Source organism: Perca fluviatilis, chromosome 22 (genome assembly GCF_010015445.1).
Source record: "Perca fluviatilis chromosome 22, GENO_Pfluv_1.0, whole genome shotgun sequence".
Classification (NCBI taxonomy): domain Eukaryota; kingdom Metazoa; phylum Chordata; class Actinopteri; order Perciformes; family Percidae; genus Perca; species Perca fluviatilis.
This window is the reverse complement of record NC_053133.1, coordinates 7572666-7593697: the sequence shown is the minus strand read 5'-3', so window position 1 is coordinate 7593697 and position 21032 is coordinate 7572666. Positions and strand designations below refer to the sequence as shown.

The window sequence follows — 21032 nt, the reverse complement described above, 5'->3', positions numbered from 1 at the left end:
CTGTAGCCTAGCTGCATCTCGCACCTGCACGCGCCTGCTCTCTAGTGAGATGGCTGGAACTGATTCTCTTTACAGTGTAAATGGAATGCAGCTCATTGCAGTCAGTAAGTAAAAGCTGATTTAAAGTTGAAATTAAGATATTGCTTGAGGGCAACAGCCAGCTATTTCAATGAAAAACAGAGACATTGTCGAGCATGATATGACAGAATTTATTATGGATTTATTATGAAATCTGGGCCTAAATATCTTTGTGATATGTATACGGCTGATAAATCTGCTGATTGCTTTCTTGATTAATCAATTAAAGGCAGGGTTGGTAATGTTGAAAAGCTAGCAAGATTTTTCATCTAACCCCTCCCCCTGCCCTCTGGGCTCCGACCCACACACAGACGTGCACGAGCACTGCTGTGTCGCTGCTTCAGAGCAGAGCAGAGAAAGAACCGCAATTTTACTTCATGTCCTCATTTTCCGGTAAGCAAACACCTTAGTCTGGCTATCACCAGACCAAGCTCAATCTTTTAAGATTGAACATTAATCAGGGGAATCTGCTCTGTATTTTCTACTGCACAAGAGGCGTGATCAACCGGCATAGTTCAAATGACTCTGTACGCAATTGGATAGTCCTTCAACCAATCAGACCAACGATCCGGGTGACGTAGCAGCGACAGCGGCATCAACGGGTCGCTCCCATGGAGTGCTGGGCTTCGGTGGCCGGCTTGTTGAATGTAAACGAAAAGCTGCTTGGTGGCTTCTCTATCGTCATCGTGTTAAACCCGCCAATAGCGCACCAGGTGGATAAGCTAGTTTGTTATTGGTCCACGCAAAATTGTAACAGAAGCAGGATAGATAAACGTACAGGTTTCCAGCCTGAGCTGCAGGGCGAAATCAAATGGCCGGCAGATCGCGCTGGGTTTACCCAGTCTACAAACATCCACCACTATCATAGCAAATGTTTAAAACAAACGTTCTGTTAGCAATGTAGCGATGATGCGCATTGAGCTCAGACTTGTACACGAGGGGTAGAGTACGCCCAGCGGGGCAAGGAGGCATTTCATTGGTTCTTTCCAAGTGGACCGTGAGGCAGTGATTGGTGGGTGTTTTTAAAGGATTACAGAGCCCATAAGTTATTTATTACTATCAGGGTGTAAAGACCATTTGCAACAATATATAAAAGTGTTTATTGGTAATAGTTAAACTTTAATCATATGGGTCATAAACAAAAAAAAAGGTGAAAAAAAGTAGTGAAAATTGTCCATCCATATTTTTATTAGCCCAAAGTGACGTCTTCAAATTTCTTGCTCTGTCCGGCCAACATTATGGAAAAGGAATCAGGAATATTTGGCGTTTTTTGCCTGGAAAAATTACATAAATGATTCATCGATTAAGACAAACTAATACTTTCATTGTTTCAATACTAGGTGTATATATTGGATACATAAATATTATTTTACTATTACACATTGTAAGACCTTTGTACTTCTTGTTGATATGGATGTCCCTGTGTGTAAAAAGCGTATGTGTCAAGAGATCAACAGCTCATCTTGACATGCCTCTGTGTGGTAACGAGCATATTTTTGTCTTTTGGCGACAGGCTTGCTGACAAAGTGAGTCAGTGCCAGGATATCCAGATGACCCACTGTGGCAGCAGATTCTTTGAGAGGCCCATTCTGAGGATTAGGAGGCAGTGGGCTCTGAACCCGTGACCTGTGCTGTTTATTTACCTTTTCCTGGTTTAGGTCACTGTGACTTACTGCTGTACTGTTGTGTTAACATCCCACTTCCATTTGGATCCGTTCATTTCATTGTGCTACATATGTATGTCAGGGTTTCCGCGGGGTCTTAAAAAGTCTTACATTTTAAAATAAAAATGTAAGGCCTTAAAAAGTCTTAAATTTGCTTAAGTATTGTGTCTAGGTCTTACATTTCCTACGTCCATGTAACGTTACCTCTATTGCTCATTAAAATGCTCCAGCAGCGCACATTTTTTTTTATACTCCGTGGTGTTGTAGTTCTTTCTTTTGTTAGTCCGAATATAATTCGCTGTATTAGGACTACAAATGAGGCCAACATGCAACTTAAATTGCAGCCAATCACCTTTTGTGTTATCGGTGTAAGTCTCTTTCGGGTTGTACCACAGACATAAAACTGATTTTATTCTTTAGGTATGTGGAAGTGGAAGTTTAGCGATACTTGGCTTGAAACAGTTGCTTCCAATTTATTCAAAGCCTACTGCTCCTTCTGCAATCGAGAAAGCAATTAAACTGGGAGCGTTTAGTGTACGGCCGCTGGAGTCTCATGCAAAAAGTGACAAACATCTGACTGCTGTGAAGGGTCTCCAGTAAACGACAGCCATCAGCTAGTTCTACTGAGTATCTGGTGGCGGCTCCAGCCCCGGCCCCAGCACTTCCTCCACACTGCCTAGGCCAGACCCACACAGCAGCTCTGCAACTCCCACAAGCCACCTCTGATTTGCTTTTGGATCAGAGCCAACCGAGCGTAGGTGCTCTGGGTTGGGTACCCAAACCCGTTGCCAATATGGGTAGATACATATTGGCACCGGGTTTGGGTACCCAACCCATGCTGAAAAGCAATACGGATTCCGGTGCCTCATTTCAGTGCCACTTAAATGCCTGCCCTTCTCTCTGATGCTCTGAAACCGACATCAGAGGCAACAGAAGCATCGCTGTATGTGACGCTAGTTAACAATACACTTCACAGCAACGTAAAGTGCGGCAGAATTTCACTTTTGAGTGTCAAACACTTCATTTTCTGCATTCTTGTAAAAAACATTCTGCATCAATTTACGGTGCAAATGTCTTTTAATTATGTAAAGGAAATTATAATAGGGGGGAGGGGGTTGCACTGGCCAGTTTTGATTATTGATTGTAACCACCCATGATTCTTTTCATTATAATTCCATATCTAATACAAACTACATGGAAACATGTTTTAGGTTTCCTTTTCTTGTCACTGTAAGCACAAGTCCAATCTTGCAAGAACACACCCAGAAGCTAAATTGTTGGACTTGCATTACTGCCACACCACCGTGGACAAAGCAGTGCCCATTATATCTAGCTCTAACTGTATTTCAGAAATGCTTGCTTATTCGCCACTAATTAACTCCTCCGTGCAGCACAGAGGAGTGCAGAGCAGAACGGTTCTAACCATCTCAGTCTGGAGTAAACAAGACCCCGGCGGGGGGAAAAGGGTCTTGTCTTGTCTGGCTTTCTAGCCCATTTTAATAAATCAATGCACTAATCATCGGACGTGCACCGAGTGCCCTGGCCGCGCTTCCAGTCCCTCTCCCTTTGAGGTTAATTTAATTAGGTTCCAAATGCTGAAAAGCCCCTGACATGCACACAGAAGTGCAAGGTGTAATTGATTTTTTTTTTTCTCTCCCTGATATTCTCTGCTTTTAGGTGGAAACGATGTACAGGGTGAAGGGAATTTAATGACAAAACCAGTCAACAAAGAGCCCATTTCTGATGCTTAGGGGAAGTTTAGCTTATGATACAGCCGACGTCTAATGAAGAAAGATTAATCCTCAACAAATAGGATGAGTATATTTACAAAGCACTCCTTTTGTATAGATTTTTTGTGTTTTTCCCCAATTTGGCACTGCTTTTTTTAAAGAAAGGCTTTCAGTGTCAGACGACTGTGACACTTTATCCTTATAATGCCAAAATAACTCAAAGAGAAATGTAATTGAACATGTACAGCTGTATAAATGAAAAAACGGTGTTGTCACCATAGAAACCTGTGGTATATTTTGGCATTTCAAATGACAGAATATATCAGGTTTAAAATGTTTCTGTTTGCTCAGCCCTGGTGGCTGTTGTTCATTATTGTCTGGCAAAGGACCAGCTAGCTGGGAGATCTTTGAATATCAGTGAGTAACACATACAGGTGACTAACACCTTTAACACTTCGTCTAAAAAGCCACAGAATGAGGAAGCATTCACCACTTGGCCTTGTGAAAGTAAATTGAGAAATGTTACTGTTTTATACCCTTCAAAATGTTCAGTGTTATGTATTCAAATATTCAAAGTTGATTACTTTTATTTTGACACAAATAAGTCCCAAATCCCAAACCAAAATATCCTAGCAATTGTCCAGTCATAGTTTAGCAACCATAACTACCCAGAGCAGAACTGTCAAGCTTTGGATTTTTCCACATATTGAAGTGGGGCTTTAGTAGGAGCAACTATCCATATGTAAAGAGTTTGGATGATGGTTTCTTTTTTTTTAACCTCTCCAAAAACAAAAATACAAGAGCAAAAGTGTAAAAAGACATTATACAGTATGTTTGTCTCCTCTAACGTCAGCTGCAAACGTTAGCATGTTAAGCTAACTAGCGTACTACCCACTATCGTAATGCAACCCAGCCTTACTTCCATGGTCAGGAGCATTTCATACTACATTATTTTAAGGGGTAATGTGTTACCAACAAAAGACTTGTTCACAGCTAGCACATCCACTGTGTAGTATTTCCCCACTGAACTGGTCCTAGATGCTACAGATTGTAGGCTAAATATCAGTGGCTCTGTTTTGCTCTATTACATTCCAGGCGCCAGACTCACAGCTGATATAGAGTTACCTTTGCAAACACATTGGTTAGTCCCTTTGGTCATGTTTGAAAATACAAACAATAAAGTATGAATCTAATCTTTGTCTTTCTTGTCCAAGCATGTTTAAGCTAAGTACCTGAACAATGTTATGTTAGAATTAAATAATCATAACTCTTACATTTCCCCTTATCATTCTTATAGGGCTAGTTTCAGTATTATGTGAATGATGCTTTTTGGTTTCTCATTTTGTGTGATTTACAGAGCTGGTATGCTGTGGTAGACAAATAAGGCAATTTATATCAGTTGGACCTTTATAAAGTTATAATCTCGAAGACCTCCGTTTCGTTATCTTCCTGAATCCTGCTTCTGAAATCAAGTACCTATTGTTTAAAAAATGACTTACTGTATGCAATAAATGAAAAGTTTGGCAGGTGTAGCAACAGTAATTAAGGGGTAGGGCTCAGCGAATGGTCAATTATAAGCAACATTTTACTTGATGAGTCCATTGCTGTGTTGAAAAGGGGATTGACTACTAGAGTGTATAATGTGATATTGCTGATGTGTTGGGATGCGTACACCTTGGTAAAATCAGACAGTGGGTCAGTATCGGTCTTTACCCCAGGTCTTTTGAATGTAATACTGCATCAGCTTTCACTGCTTTAACTTTCTATTGACTGTACAGCCCTAGAAAAAGTACTAAGTCTACAGTCCCTCTGAGGCATGTCTGCCTGCATGCACACACTTGCACACTCACAGGGAAACTGAGATGTGGAAGGCTCTAGCAGATCCTCAGGCCTGCTCAGCTCTTATCTGAACAAATCACTGGAAACCATGGCCTGGACTCAGTGAAGGCCCTCACTGTGCCAGCTCCTACATTCAAGCTGCATTCTCTCATTCCACCATCAGTGTCAATGGACCAGGAAATCCATCAGCTCACAATACAGTAAAAATTATACGTATTTCACTTGATCCGGTATTTACAGTGGCCCTGAAGTGCAAACCACAACAGCAATTCACACAATGGTGAATTGGTACAGCGCAGCCACAGTGCTGAGGGAACAAGCGTCCAGCCTGTCAGCGTAAATGGGTTTTAAGTTTTACAGGCGGCAGAAAGAATAAGAGTGAAGAAGAGGGATCTGACTCGTTAACATTGCGTCTGCTGCTTCGAGCCAGTATGATTGACTCCAGCCCAGACAGGTGCCAGGTTTATGTACAGTATAATGTGCATATCTCTCAGTGTTCTTGACTGTGAAAGGGCACAAGCTGCACATAAATGTGGGCTTTTTTCCCCACTGATGCTGATGAGGTTATGTTGAAATTCTTGGGTCAGGGTTGCACTCATTGTACACTGGTTATTTCATGTCAGAAAGCCTCTCCAAACCTTTAAACTCATCATTTATTTAAGGACCTCTTGTTTGCCTTGTCAAGCTGCGGCCTTGCTTCTGGTGCCAGCATGTGCCCCAGTCTACATTTTTACATCTCACAAGGCTAACCTGTATTAATATTTCAAATCAGGAAAGCAAACAGGCCCCAGTCCATCCTTTGATTGGCAGTTAAGGTGATGCAGCATTGAGAGATTATTGATGCATTGTTATGGGGTTAGTTTTTGGCTGCTGCAAAATCGAAAAATGAAATAAAAGCAGCAAACATTTGTCCACCAATTTTGCATAGTTTAATTAAATAACTTGGGTTGTGAAGCTTCAGGCTGATTCCAAGTGGCACAGATGTCCCATGAATAAAACATGGACTCTGTGAACAAATATTAGCACTTGCAGTTATGATTCTTTTCTTGTTAGTGTTTGGCAATGTCAAACATGCGCTTTTGGTGTTGCTATGCGATTGTGATTATAATTGGCCACGTTGAAAACACACAAGCTGTGACACATGACTTAAACGGGGAAGAAAAAAGCAATCCATTAAGATTGGCATGTTATTTTTGCAAAAGATTATCTTTATTTATTCCTCTTCTGGATTGGATCACATTCACAGTCAGTGTTATTTTGTAATCACATCCAAATCAGCCCATGCTAATTCCAGCCACTCGTACTGCATCTGTGCAGGCAGGAGTGAAAATGAGATGCCAAATGTCGAAATGAGTGTGAGTGAGATCAATGCCATGTAAGTGTAAGCATCTAAGAATTCTTAAAGATTGCAACCACTCTACGACCAATTTATGGTCGTAGATCCATCCTTTATCCTTCTACCTAATGCAGTCTACACTTTCTGCCAGGTTAAGTAATCTCACAGATCACGTTGAGCTGACTGAGGTATGGCTATGCATCTTAACACCGCAGTCTAAACTTTACTATCCTGCCGCAGCTTGCAGGTGAGATAAAACACATTGAGAACATTATCACATGTTATTTTCATAACAATGAGTTATTGCTGTTCCTCTTGCCATACAACACCTTCTAACAGTGATTATATTACAGAATTATAAAACTTGGAGCCTTTACATCTTTGGATTCAATAAATGAATAAGCTTAAAGCAGCTATATTTTTATAATAACAATGACAATGTGACAATGTAAAAGAGGTCGCTCCTAGTGATGAGCCTACAGAGAATTATCACCTTATCTGCAACTTCCCTCGGCTTTACGCAGCATCCATTCCATCAGGTTCACATTTGTGGTTTTGAGTGAACAACTACTGGATAGATTCTCAGGAAATTTGGAACATATATTCATTCATATTTCACTTAGAATTAATTGTAATAACTTTGGATCCTTAGTGTTTCACCTAGCATCATAATCACATCAAAAAGTTCCCAATGCTTTGGTTTATAACCAGATTCCTGCAAAACTAATGATGTTCCCATCGGACTCGGCTGCACTTTGTTTAGTGCTAATTAGCAACTGTTAGCATGCTACCACGCTAAACTGAAAAGATGAACATGTTAAGCGTTATACCTGCTAAACGTCAACATGTTAGCATTGTTACCGTGAGCATATTAGCATGCTACATTTTGAACAAAATATTAGAAACACTTTTCAATACAAAACCATGAGGATAGGATTTAATGGTTTGCATTAGACTGTACAGGTTCACAGATGTACCTAACTGACTAATAACCTGGCCAATTCCATGGCCAGCATCACAACTACAGACAACTCCCAAAATCAGCACAAATAATCCAATGTTTTTCCAATGGTTTAACTAGCTGTTTATCTTGACTGTAAAGTTAAGCAGGAAAGGGGATCAAAGTACTGAAAAATATTAATGTGGATAAAAAAAAGATTTTACGAGACAAAATAAAGATACAGAGCGAATACAAAAACTAACATTCATGTGCAAACATGTCTGTTTCATATCCTAAGTATCCTCTCGTCCAGTTGTCTGCTGTCTATATGACAATCATTATCTTGTTGTAGGTGTTTATTTTGCATAAGCCTTTTTAGCTGAATGGAGCACTTTGTGAACTGTGACTGCAGTCTGTTTCTCTCTCTCTCTCTCTCTCTACCTAGGTGGTCCCGCCTTATGACAAAGTTTGTATATTGTGTTTTCCAAGAGGCCATGAGAAATGACATCCCTGTGGATGCCCCTGACAGAGCACATGTCTGGCCCGTGATGACTGACTCTGTTAACACGTCGGGTGGACAACTCAAAAAAAAAAAAAAAAATACTGTCATTCAAATAAATAATTAACATATAAGTTGCATTTCATTCTTTCCATTCCTCCTTGTCCAGTTGGCATTATTTTTTTTTACAGTTTCATGATGCATTTCTTGTTTTATCACTGCTCGTCGACTTAAACACGTTGCAGGGAAGTCACTGACATTCTCTATGGATTTAATGGATTGATGCAGTTTTTCATTTTATTTAGAATTTGGACTGACTGGCAAGTTATGTACATTGAGGAAACGAATTCAAATCAGTCAGCTGCGTTGAATGTGTTTTTCAGCTCCCAAATTAAAAGCTAAATAGTGTGACTATTCGATCACATGCTGAAGGTATCATGGATCATTCCAAGGCTCGCTTCAATCACTTCAAATGTAGTGACCTTTTATCAATCTACAATCTATTGCATAGTCGATGATCATGGAGATTTTAAAAAAATAAAATAAATTACACTATCTTTAAACAAGTTATGTTACATGATATGCCATTTTTCAAGATGGGGGTATTTAAAATATTGATAAAGGAGGATCAGTGCTGTTTGTGCTGGAGCCGAGCTGCTGTCAGAGATGGATGGGTTTACGTGGACTGGGGTTAACCGACTGCCTTGTGCACAGATGCTGTGTGTGGGCCTGACTAATGAGGGTCAACACAGGCCACCGGTCAGTGGGTGGAGGTCATACTCTGATTATGGAAATACACGATCCTGGTGCATTCAGAAAATAAGCACAACAAAGAGAGGTGCTATAGCCTCCTGATAATTGCTACAAAGGGGGAGTGACAGGAAATAAACAAATAAATCAGAAAATGAATTTATTAATGAGAAACAAAATTCACCATGTAATATTTATATGCGGAAGCTGAGAGCTAATTGAAGGCATCTTTATCTTTCTCCCTCAAGTAATTGTGTTTTTTGAACCAAGACAAATTCAATCAGCTCCCCGCTGACTCACGCAGCCCAAAACACTTCTTCCTAATCAGGAAAAGAAAAGAAATCTAAAGTTTTGTCACTGTTTTTTTATTAAGTGGCTACCACCCTGAGGTGTCCTTCACCTTCCTTGCAGTGAAAATGTCCTCCTTCATGTTCTCAACAGGAGGTCTTCCCTCCATCTCTGTTGCCGTCTCTTTGACACAACTCATCCCGAGCTTGTTTTCACGTCTCCCATGATGAGGACGGCATTAGCATTGTGGCAGGCGAGAGGCGTTTGAAAAAATGGATTAAATTACCCTCTCTCTGCAGAGGCTATGTTTTCTCATGCTGAGTTGTCTTTATCACAGTGATGTTTACATTCATTAGCACTTGTCTGAAATGGGTCACAATCTCTTTCCCCCCTGGCTCTCACGTGCCAACCACTCTTGATATCCGCTCGACTCTGTACTGCAAACAGATGCTATCGAGCTAAGAAAATGTTTTGTCTGCCTTCCATTAGCAAAGCCCAGGGCTCGGTCAAGACTTTACTTGTCAGAGTGCACAGGAGGTATTGTAGTTTCAAGAGCACCAAGCACTGGCATGTGCATTAGTCTCTCTGGCCTTAAAGAGTCCGATCCGAATTACAAAGGGACATATTGTTCTGCTTTATCTCTAGTGGTATCTGTTCAGACAGAACATTTAGATTTTTAGCCACCCAAACACAATGGAAATGAATGGGATTTTTTTTTAGTGGTTTGTAAAGAGTAGGCCCACCCAAATTAAATATAAACATTAATATTTAAGTGGTGTCTAGCCACTCATGATGGTTTTTATTTTTTTATTTTTTTGAGAGCCTTTGCGATTTCTACCTCTGCCCCAATTACATGGGAGATGAATAGGACTTCATTTGTGGTGCTTAATGGGTTTCAGAACTGTATCTAAAAAACTCTACTTTTTTCCAGAAACTCTTTTTTTCTTCATAATTTACAGACTGGAATTGCTTTCAACTCAATAAAAAGTCCATATTAAATCTGTATATGCACCACTGTGCTGCCAACCTGATCTCACAGAATTCTGTGAAATTACTTATTAATGACACGCAGGACAACAACGGGACGGTTGGGTTTAGGAAAAGAAGAACGGGATGGTTGGGTTTAGGAAAACAATAACGGGACGCGGGACAACTACGGGACGGTTGGGTTTAGGAAAAGAAGAACGGGATGGTTGAGTTAGGTAAATGTGACACAATCCCTGGTCTCCTGGGTGAAAGTCCTGTGTTTGACCCATCCACCACCCCAACCAACCTCCCTACGCGGGTTTTTGGGCTTTCATACTACTCGATACCGTAGTCGCTCTTAATGCTATGTCATCTTCTCACTGACTTTACATTGGCATTGTTTTCCGTGGTGGCCACACGGAATTTTCACACATTCCGTGCCACCACTGTCTGCATGGCTAAATACAACTATTGTTAAGAAATGAAATATATGTCCGTAATTTGTAATGTCATTATCACTCTTTTCTGAAGTCGCTAAATTTGTTGCAAGTCGCTTTTTGGAAATACTAGAAATAAAGTTGCCAACTGGAACGGATTACAGTTAAACCTTTATTTTGTAATAAAATTACTTAACGTCATTGCATGTAACTAGTTACTCCTCAACACTGCTACTTGTGTTGCCAAGGATGTCTGGTTAACGGTTACGTCTGTTTGGATTCCAACTTGGGAGGAAATAATTACATTTTTTCTCTGGAGAAAAAAAGGCAACCACCTCCCACAAAAGACACACACTCCGCTCCCCTCTGCCAAAGCCCAGTCCCATTCCTAGCATACCAGCCTCCCCTGTATTTGATCGGATAGATTAAGTCATTAAGCATATCTGACACGAGCAATAGCCTTCCATGATAAGAGTTGTATGAGCCTCGTATGAGCCTCCCTGATGAAAGGGCCGTCTGATGGCTCAAGCAGGGTGGTGGTGGAGGAGAGGGGTGGTGAGGGTGGGGAGGTGGCGTTGGAGGCTTTCAGCAGGCATAGACCGGGGTCACTCCACGTCAGGCCTTATTAGGTCCCCATCAGCAAAATGCTGGCTGTCAGGCTACGCATTGAAATAGAGGAGGGCTCCTGGTGAGCCTTCTGTAGCTCAGCACCAACTTTCTGGCTAGATGGTCACGATCAAACCCATCTGGCCCAGCCCACAGCAATGCCTTGTGTCACTCCATTAAACAGAATGTATTACTGGTTTCACGCCACGTTAAGGAGGTGACAGGGAAAGTCAACTTGACCTTGAATGCTCCAGTGGCTGTAATTCCTTCTCACATGTGTTAATCAAAAATCTAGTTAGATGTCAGTAATAAAATGGCACAAAGTTATTGAGGGTTTGCCGACCGACATGTCAAGAGTCAGCTTTAATGATGGTAAAAACTATTTGTGAATAATGCTACATATTGATAGGTTTCAGTGTTGTCTGCTTGAAATCTTACCAAAACCTACCTTATTCAGAGTTAAAGCAGAGTCTTTGAAAAGACTAAAGTCTGACACCATCTCACGTCGAATGTTAGAGACTGTCATAATATGTAAAGACTGGTGATCTTGCAGGGTTACAATTCGCAATACTACAACTAGATTCGTTTTGAAAAATTTAACCAAGCTAGCTAGCTACCGCTAGCATTAGCTGGTAACTTAAGGGAAAGTTTGCAGATTTTCTGTTGTGATGTACATGCAGATGAATGGCAGCAGTCCCCAGAGGTCCTAAGCATGTATCCCTCAAAATCCACTTCTCTCTCACTTCACTTCTTCTCAGGATATAATTTTTTGTCTAGTAATTTGAGTGTTGCATTCGAAAGGGGAGGCTAAGAAAATACACACTGCTGGGTGTTAGATTTTTTTAAAGTGGGTTTTTTGTTCTAAAAAGCCTTTTAAAATGTCAATGACGTCATACACATATACAGCCAGAGATACTGCTTTACGGCAAGCTCTGAGTCACTTCCTTTGCTCTCTCGAGGCATCGACAACACAGCTGACAGGTTAGGCTCTCCCTGTCAATACACGTGCTAGAAAGAGGTTTGCTAATGTTTTAAAGACCACGCCGAAATATTCACTCTGACATTCTGGTTCTGCTTCGGATGCCGTCAAGTGGGATCTCCGATCGTAATCAGTCCTTCACTGACCAATCAGCATTCATTAGCAGAATGCTAGCATGTTGTGGGCAACAACGACTCAACCTGTAAGAAATCAAAAGGACATAAGTACTCGTTCATTCAACTTTCGACCTATAATCCATGTTGAACTTGCAAAAACTACAATCAAACCTCCATAGGGTCCCATTCATTTTGCACTGGACCACGATCACCCCCAGTGGAACTCTGGTGGAACTGCAACCAAATTCGGTACAATGGGACTGAATAGGGAGTGAAAAGGCTTTCCGTAGACCGGCTTTGCCCTAACCATAACCAATCCCACTCCTCTTGCCTAAACCCAGAGTCGTATATTAGAGAGAGTTTGGCCAACTAGGAAATCGAATGTTCAGAGCTATCCCGTTATGCGATTGGTTCCGAGGTGGTCATGTCTTTCATGGACTCTATGTTGGATACCAACATTCATCTGATTCCCACTGACATAGTGCAGGGAATAGTGGAAAAATGTAATTATTTAAAAAATGACATAAATCACTGGAAAAAAACTATTGCGAGTTTGGCTGCAATGAAAGACTTTCACAAGTTCCCCCATGAAAATCAAAAAGGCGAAGCTGAAGGTGAAAAGAGCAAACTGCAGGGCAAGTGACTAGCCTACTAATTGTTGTGTGAGGTAAATGTCAATTTATCGCTTCGACTTATGATAACAAATTACATAGGACAAATATAGTAATACCATTGTTAATGTGTACAATGCTGTCAAAAAAAGTTCTAACACTGCTTTAGAAATAAATGAAGTTTGAAGTCAGCCATGCCTTATGCTAGCGTTAGCTTTTTCGCTAGCACTCCATGTACCTAAATGCTTAGAAATGTTTGTGATCTTGCCAAAGTCATGACTTGAATTTAAGCTAGTCTGACTTTAATTGTCATCTGTAACTCAGATGTAATATACTGTGGCCACGCAGGCATCTCATTTATGTTGATTTAGATCACTAAATATTATTAATACATAACTTTGCCTCGGTTACTACTAAGTTATTATTGCTAGCGTGATTACGTTATGGTCCTGTCCTACCGTGATTTACACCTGACCAAAACACACTTTTTACCCGTCCGCATCATCATTGTCTTATCGTGTATTTTGTCAAAAGACTGAGTAACTTTAAAGGTTCCATGGCATGAAAATTTCACTTTATGAGGTTTTTTAACATTAATATGCATTCCCACAGCCTGCCTATGGTCCCCCAGTGGCTAGAAATGGTGATAGGTGTAAACCGAGCCCTGGGTATCCTGCTCTGCCTTTGAGAAAATGAAAGCTCAGATGGGCCGATCTGGAATCTTCTCCTTATGAGGTCATAAGGAGCAAGGTTACCTCCCCATTCTCTGATTTGCCCGCCCAGAGAATTTGGCCCACCCATGAGAGAGAGAGAGACATCATGGCTTTCAAACAAGCAAAGTGGCAGTTGGTCAAGGCCACACCCTCCACCTTGCCCGCCCTCTCTCCTCCTCAATAGCTACAGACACAGAAATTGCACATACTAAGGAAACTGTGGGACTGTCTCTAGTGGCTGCAATTCTGCACCAAGGCTGAATTTCGGGAAAGAGACTTCAGATACAGTATTAGGGGACCACTAAGGTCTATATAAAAGTATCCAAAGAACACCATGTCATGGGACCTTTAGGAATTCAGTTGCTAGTCATGACGTTTTTGAAAGTACAGAAATCGTGTGTTTGTAGTGCAAGTAAGTTATTGAATGCCCTTCTGTATTTGGCCTGTCTTGCACCCCTGACGTGGTCACTCACTACAATGGGCACTTTTTAGAGGCCCATTTACGATATAGAAGGTAAATATACACTGGGATATTAATAACATAATATTAATAACATGTATATGCCTGTTTATAGTGAAAATAAACGATTTATTTCAAGATAGCATATTCAACCCATGAGTCATCTGACGATGGTATCCAATATGGCGCCCATGATTTGAGTTGGCCAAACTCTCTCTAATATACGGCTCTGCCTAAACCTAACCAACCCAACCAGAGCAGGCAACGAGTACTAGCCATTCAGGGATGAGTTCCCTATGACTTCCCTAATGAATTTTCTTGAGTCTTCCCCTACCATCCTGCAAATTTCTTTTTCGCATACTGGCTCTAGCCGTTTGCTGCTTTCTGTTTGTTCCTGGAGGGAGCACACCCATTGGTTGTTGACAATGTTCCAATATTCCAATATTGGAAATTAGTCTGTAACAGTGGAATCGCTTGAAAAGTAGTTTGGTGTAAGGTCGGCATTGATCATATTTTGTATTATATTGTATTTAACTGTGATTATAAGTACTGTATGTTCAAGGTTACATCTAACAGACGTGTGTCTAGTGTAGCTGATGTGGCCAGTGGAAACTTTCCCATCTGCATGTTTTTACCATCATTATTTTGCTTTGTGTAGCCAAATAAGAGGACAAACTCTTCTAAATATTCATCAGCCCAAGAAAGCTGCATCTTGGCCAAAATAAACTGGAGACAAATCAAATGCTACATTCCTCTGTCTCATGACAGTATCAATTGACCAAGAGGTCGTCTTTTCACTGATTAAACAATCCATCATTTCTCAAAAATGATGGATTAATTTAAACATTTTTTATTATTATGCTTCACTATTATGCTCTCTAAGTGAGGTTGAGTGACATTCATACACTGTAAGGGTTGAAAATGTGGAACGGACATCAAAATAATGAAACTTAATTTGAAAGGAAAATAATCAAGTGCCTGGTGGATCCCAAAGAGCAATATTTGGTTTGGGCCTTGTATATTTGAATTGTGAAGCTGAGTATCAGCTGCAGAACAGTGTACGTGCCGCAGATAGAGAACTCACTGCCCCTTCACTCCCCCAACAAACAGTGCTGTCATTACCATCCATAAGTTAAATGATGGCTTTTGCACAGTGCATTTGATTTGGGATACATGTATTATAAATAGCAATTTAGCAATGTATTACTGATCACATTCAAATTGAACATTCAGCCATGGTGCCCATAGGACGAATCCTGATTCAAATCAATACAATTCACAAAACTCTATTTATCCCCGAGAGGCAATTCCTGAGGCAGATGTGGTAAAAAGAAACATACAAACAGGGCATATAAGGACAGTACCAAGTGATTTTGGTGATTCACTGCATTTAATGCCCCCAGCAGGTCAAAAAATTCAATTGTTATTTAACATCGCCTACCCGATGGAACATTTGGTACAGACATGGTTCCCAGAGGTTGAATCCTGTTGAGTGGCGCCACCGTGAGGTTAACATTTATAATTTGGGGTGAAATGTCTCAAAAATGATTGGCTGGATTTCCATTATATTTGGGACACATTTGATTTGATTTGTAATAACTTCATTAACTTTACCTCTAGCGCCATCATCAGGTCAAAATTTTAATTTGACCAATTCTTTAGTTTACGACCAAAAGAACTGCAAAACTGACATTCCCGTCAGCCTGAGCTGTACTTTGTGTTTGTGCTAATTAGCAAATGTTAGCCTGCCAATATGCTAAACTAAGATAGCAAACATGGTAATCATTACACCTGCTCAACATTAGCATGTTCTCATTGTCATTATGAGCTTGTTCGCATGCTGATGTGATGCTAAATTAGCTAGTATCCTCACTGGGCCGCTTGCATGGTTTCGACATCTAGTCTTCTTTTCCATAACTATAGTGCAAATTGGTTAAATGCCCCAGTTGGACATGACAGTATGACAGTGAGCCAGGGTGCCCAATACCACGACCCTATAACTGAAGAAGCTAACTGGAATTCAGCAATCATTCATTTTATTCTTCAAAACTGTGCTCTTACTACTGCGACATGTCAAGTTGCATGACCTGAACAGGGCTGGAATAGCAACTACAGTATTCTGATCTTATACATTGTTTCAAACTATCTTTATACAGCTAAAGGGGTTTATGTTTAGAGAAAGCCAACATTTGCCAGTTTGTTATCATCCGTAATGATGATAATGAATACAAAGCTGTCTCATTTGTGGAGGTGAAACCTATGCAAAAATCGTTTCCTCACAATGTGGGGGGTGAAGTCGATCTTTCCTTCTTTTGAGAAAAGCTCAATATGTGTCTACACATAATTCAGAATTTGTATAACACCATTCATGTAGGGAGTAAAGTTTTTGCGGGAGCAAAAAGTGGACATATGCTTTAATATCGACTTCACTGTTACAGAACCACTGCGGTGCTCAGCAGTAGGACAGCAGAATCCAAGATAACTCAGTGGTTAGAAGGCAGTTAAATCAGTAAAACCACAAGTCTAGAAAGACAACCTGACTGCTTTTCTACCCACACCAAGGATCCAATAACAAACTCACTCTGCAAATTCCCCCGATGACAGCCGGCTCCTAATAAGTTGATGGCCCCACTGCTTCTGTATGTGGGCCAAGGCAACGAAACCAGAGAACGCTCAATCTGTGCTACCGGTGCCAGCTCAGACCATGGCCACCTTACCATCTCTCTGGATCCAACCATACCACTAGAACAGTTATCTGGATTTGGCAACATGCAGAATGTCCACAGGAGAGTGTTACTCACCAATAAATAATGAATGATTCATATGTGGTGGCTTTGTGAGATGACAATAAATCTGTGGGTAGCCATGAGAAGATGATGTGTATGAGTTGTGCAGGATAATACAGAATAATGTAAGTCATTCTGCCCTTTAAAATGATAAACTGTGCATGTTTCTTTTCCTGCTTGGAGTCTCACATTACATAAACAACACATGACAGTAGTATCAGTTGAAACATAGTTGTGGTACTAAGCATGTTTGCAATACTCTTAACTAGTCAGGCTGATTAAAACATTGGATTGATATGACTGGTGGGCATTTTATGGTCTTCTCAACTATTTAGTCTAATTTGTTTCTGTATGTATTTCATATAAATAATGTTTGTTTATGTATGCCCCAATCACCAAGGCAAATTCCATTTAAGTTTAAGTTATTGTGGAAATAAACCATTTTCTGATTCTGATTCTTATACTAATTATCACATCAATTACAAGACATTTTCAAATTAATTAAATGAATATACGGTGATAATTAGGTAAATCCAGGGTAATACTGCTAATACAAACTAATGCTTATTCAACCAAGCCAAACGGTGACAGTTGTGGACGTTGACGTCTTCATTCTGAACACTGGGGGCCGAAATACTAATAATATGTATGTCGAAATGTGCATACAGAACTGAGTTGACAAACAAACTGTAGGCTGTAGTTGTGTACACTGCAAAAACCATAAAGCGCTGAACATCTCTTTTTTTTAGTGCCATGATGAAAAGACATGTGATTAATACGATCTGCGGCTGACTTGGACGGGCTTCTGTAACTGTACCTTGAACACATGTTTTTGCTGAGGAGTTGAAAGATGGCACTCTCAGGGCCAGAATTGACTGCCTCCAACCTTGAGGAGACATTACTCTGATTTACTTCTCCTCTCAATTTTTCCACAAATGTTTTATGCCTCAAGGCTCCAGCAGAGAGGGTTAAAACGGAGAGTTAAGAGGGGAAAGACAGGGAGACCCAGAGAGCAGTCTAAGCATTGTTTATTTTCACAGGAACATTCCAGGAGTTGACAGCTATTCCCTTGTCTGGAGAGCGGAATCAAGGTGCAATTTTCCAGACTCTAGACACAGTGTGTGAAACTCCCACTATGACTACTCTTAGCCAATGAAGATCACACTTCCACAGTGCTGAATACTCACTAGGAAGGGTTATACAGCTTGGTAACTCTCATTCATACAGTGATGAGGTAAAAGATAAGGTGTGTGTTTACTCTGGTTCACTGCTGGGTATTTTTTTTCTAAGACGAAAGTCAACCTAAGGCTTTTCCGTTGCTGCCAAAGAGAGTTTGAGATCTATATTTGAATTTTAGGCTAGCATTCCAGTGTCCACTCTCCACGTGGCTGCCACACCGGGTTCCTAAAAATGTCAGGGTAACCAGATCGTTACGCACTTGAGTCCAATTACACCTCCATTAACGACCGTGAAAAGGATCCACACGCTGACCCCAGAAAAGAGCCCCGAATTAGGATACATATTTAAAGAGCCTGGTCTTTGGTTGCAGGAAGGTGTTTCACAAGATTCACACCCAAGCTTTCACTGCACTGTCAATGGTCAGATACTTAATGTCAATTTTCATCTACAATTATGGCATAAAATATTAAAGAAATAGTTTGACAGTTTTGCTTATGTTCTTTCTTGCTGAGAGTGAGATTAGACGAGAGATACCACTGTAATATTTGTATGATAAATATATATTAATAGAATTGCTCCGGGTGAAGTTGAAATTTGAATAGAACTTATAGAACAAATTTGCACTTTTGCACAATTAAAAATAGAGGAAGCTATTGTAGCTCATTAGTGGTATTGCACAAAACATGTTCTATGACAAAGTAACGTTTGCAGACAGTTATGACACAGTAGTTGATGGTAAAAACTAATCTAACAATCTAACGAGTTTGCTAACTGACCATTAGCTGGTTAGCTCAGAGAGCTTTATTTTCCCTTTTCAATATGCTTTAGTGAACGAAATGGTGTGCAATGGCAAAAAAAAAAATACTAAAGGAAGTACACAAAACTGTAGGGAGAAAATAGACAGAAGCTCTGGGAGCTATTGTGACTGAAAAACGCTAGCCTGGTTGAGCTGGCTAGCAAGTTGATGGTTAGCTTGGCAGCTATAGTAGTTCACCAGCCCTGCAAGTAGTCACTACATCACCAAGCTTCCGGTCCCACCTATTTTTCATGGACAAATGAATGTCACTTTGTGGTGTGACTGTCCTATGGGCTATGGCCAGTTAGCTTAGCTTAGCATAATAATAACAATCACTCAATGAAATCCAGACTGTTTGCAGTCCTGGCTCCTAAATAGTGGAATGAGCTCCCCACTGACATCAGGACGGCTGAAAGTCTACACATATTCCGCCGCAGGCTGAAAACACATCTCTGCCGACTGCACCTTGGATTAAAAAATATATATATATAACTTACAGTTGCACTCATGTGGCTCTTTGTAGTTTGGCTCTTTTGAAGCTAGCTTGCACTTGCTGTCCGGAGTTAGTACCTCAAGGTTGAAACCACTGTCTGGAGTTTGTACCTTCAAGGTTGAAAGCACTTAGTTGGAAGTCACTTTGGATAAAAGCGTCAGCTAAATGACAAGTAATGTAATAATAACTGGAAACAGAGGGAAACAGTTAGCTGAGCTCTGTCTGAAGGTAAAAACAAAACAAAACTAATATCAGTCTTCTCATCTAAATATGTTGTGCTCTAGTTGATAGCTTAGCATCAAATTGACTAAATTTTTGATAGGATCTGGACTAACCTAACTAGTCCTGGCTAATTTTAAATGACATACCGATACATTTTGGAGTTAGCTTACAATAGAATTGAGAGCACATAGCCCTGGGCTTGCATGATGACTCTTTCGGACATCCTTGAGCAGGAATTTTCAAAGAAAAAAAAATCTGTTATTTTGTAAAACTTAAAATATATCTTCCCATTTAAATTGACTTTTGAGGCACTTTGAGGTGAGTAGGGATGTGCAGTTTCTGGCTAAGTGATGATGTAAGTATGATGTAACAGAGAAAATAGTACAGGCTCACAAATAGGGAAAGTTACTGGTGTGTTCAGTCACTGAGGTTTATAGGGTCAAACAGTTAATCCACATATCCCTGAGGGCTCAGTGTTGTTCCAGGATGTAGCTGTACCCCTGTGCATCATCTAAATGTTCCCCATTGTCTTGAAGTGCAATGACTTATAATCATGAGGGACATAAACATTCTGACCTCTGCTCTCTCATGTCTGCTAGTCAATCACAGTATGTCTGAATACATATTTCAGACTATCCGTTATGGTTACCATCTGGAAACTCAAGCAGCACATTTGTGATTTATGTTTCCTATCATCTTCAGCTTTAAGCCTCATGAAGGAATTGTTGTGGACTTAGCAACTGAAAAGAAACATTATCAGCAGACTATTAAACAGTGTTCTGCCAACAGTAGGTGGCGAGAAAAAAACAAAGGCTTGTCTTAAGGCAAGCTGGTAGGAAATGTTTTCTTTTTCAACGTGTGTTATACCCCCCTGGAGATTAAAAAAAGGACCACAAAGAAAGAGGGTGAGTTGTTGAAAAGCATGAAAAAGTTTACTCAGCCCCAGGTGCAGAGTGTCCCCTGCTGATGTCTTTTCACAAACGCTTTGTTCATTTGTCTGGTTGATGGGGTGGCTGGACAGCTTACTGGACGGCTGCCTGGTCACTGGGCCAACTCCTGAGTGGAACATCTAACTAACATGAACTACACCCCCATCCATTTTCTCTGTCCTTCTGTGCACACATGTAGTGTGACAAATCAGGCTGTATTTTAGATGTTGTATGAAGATAACAATCTTAAAGTGTCCAATAAGTTGAGAATATTTGTCACTACTGTCTGCCATTGCCCTAGTAAGTGCTATAACTTCTTTGGCTTGGTAAAAAGAAGTATGCCTTCCTCACTGTGCGTCCCAAATGTGTGCAAACCAGTAAATGGATGCCACCTCTGGGCACTGCGTTTGTCTAGCCAAAGCCCCCAGGGCTCAGTGGGTACTGCGTGTCACTGCTGGCACAGACACGCCATTCTCTGTTTGATTCTTTAGTTTCAAAGAGCCTTGCTGGGTGTAAGCCGTCTCCTCTCATTGTTGGGGGATGTTGTGGCGGGGTAGGGGGTTTACAAAAGTGTGTTACCAGACCATGCCCATCATCCCTCCACAGCTTCAGCTG

The 21032-nt window shown here is 40.6% G+C and overlaps 1 long non-coding RNA gene across 1 annotated transcript; it reads left to right on the top strand.

The window, feature by feature from the left end:
- The first annotated feature begins 362 nt into the window (after positions 1 to 362).
- LOC120552501 lies at positions 363 to 1996 on the top strand. The gene is made up of 2 exons (XR_005638018.1): positions 363 to 471; positions 1592 to 1996. It is a non-coding gene; the product is annotated as an uncharacterized LOC120552501 (long non-coding RNA).
- Positions 1997 to 21032: the final 19036 nt, after the last annotated feature.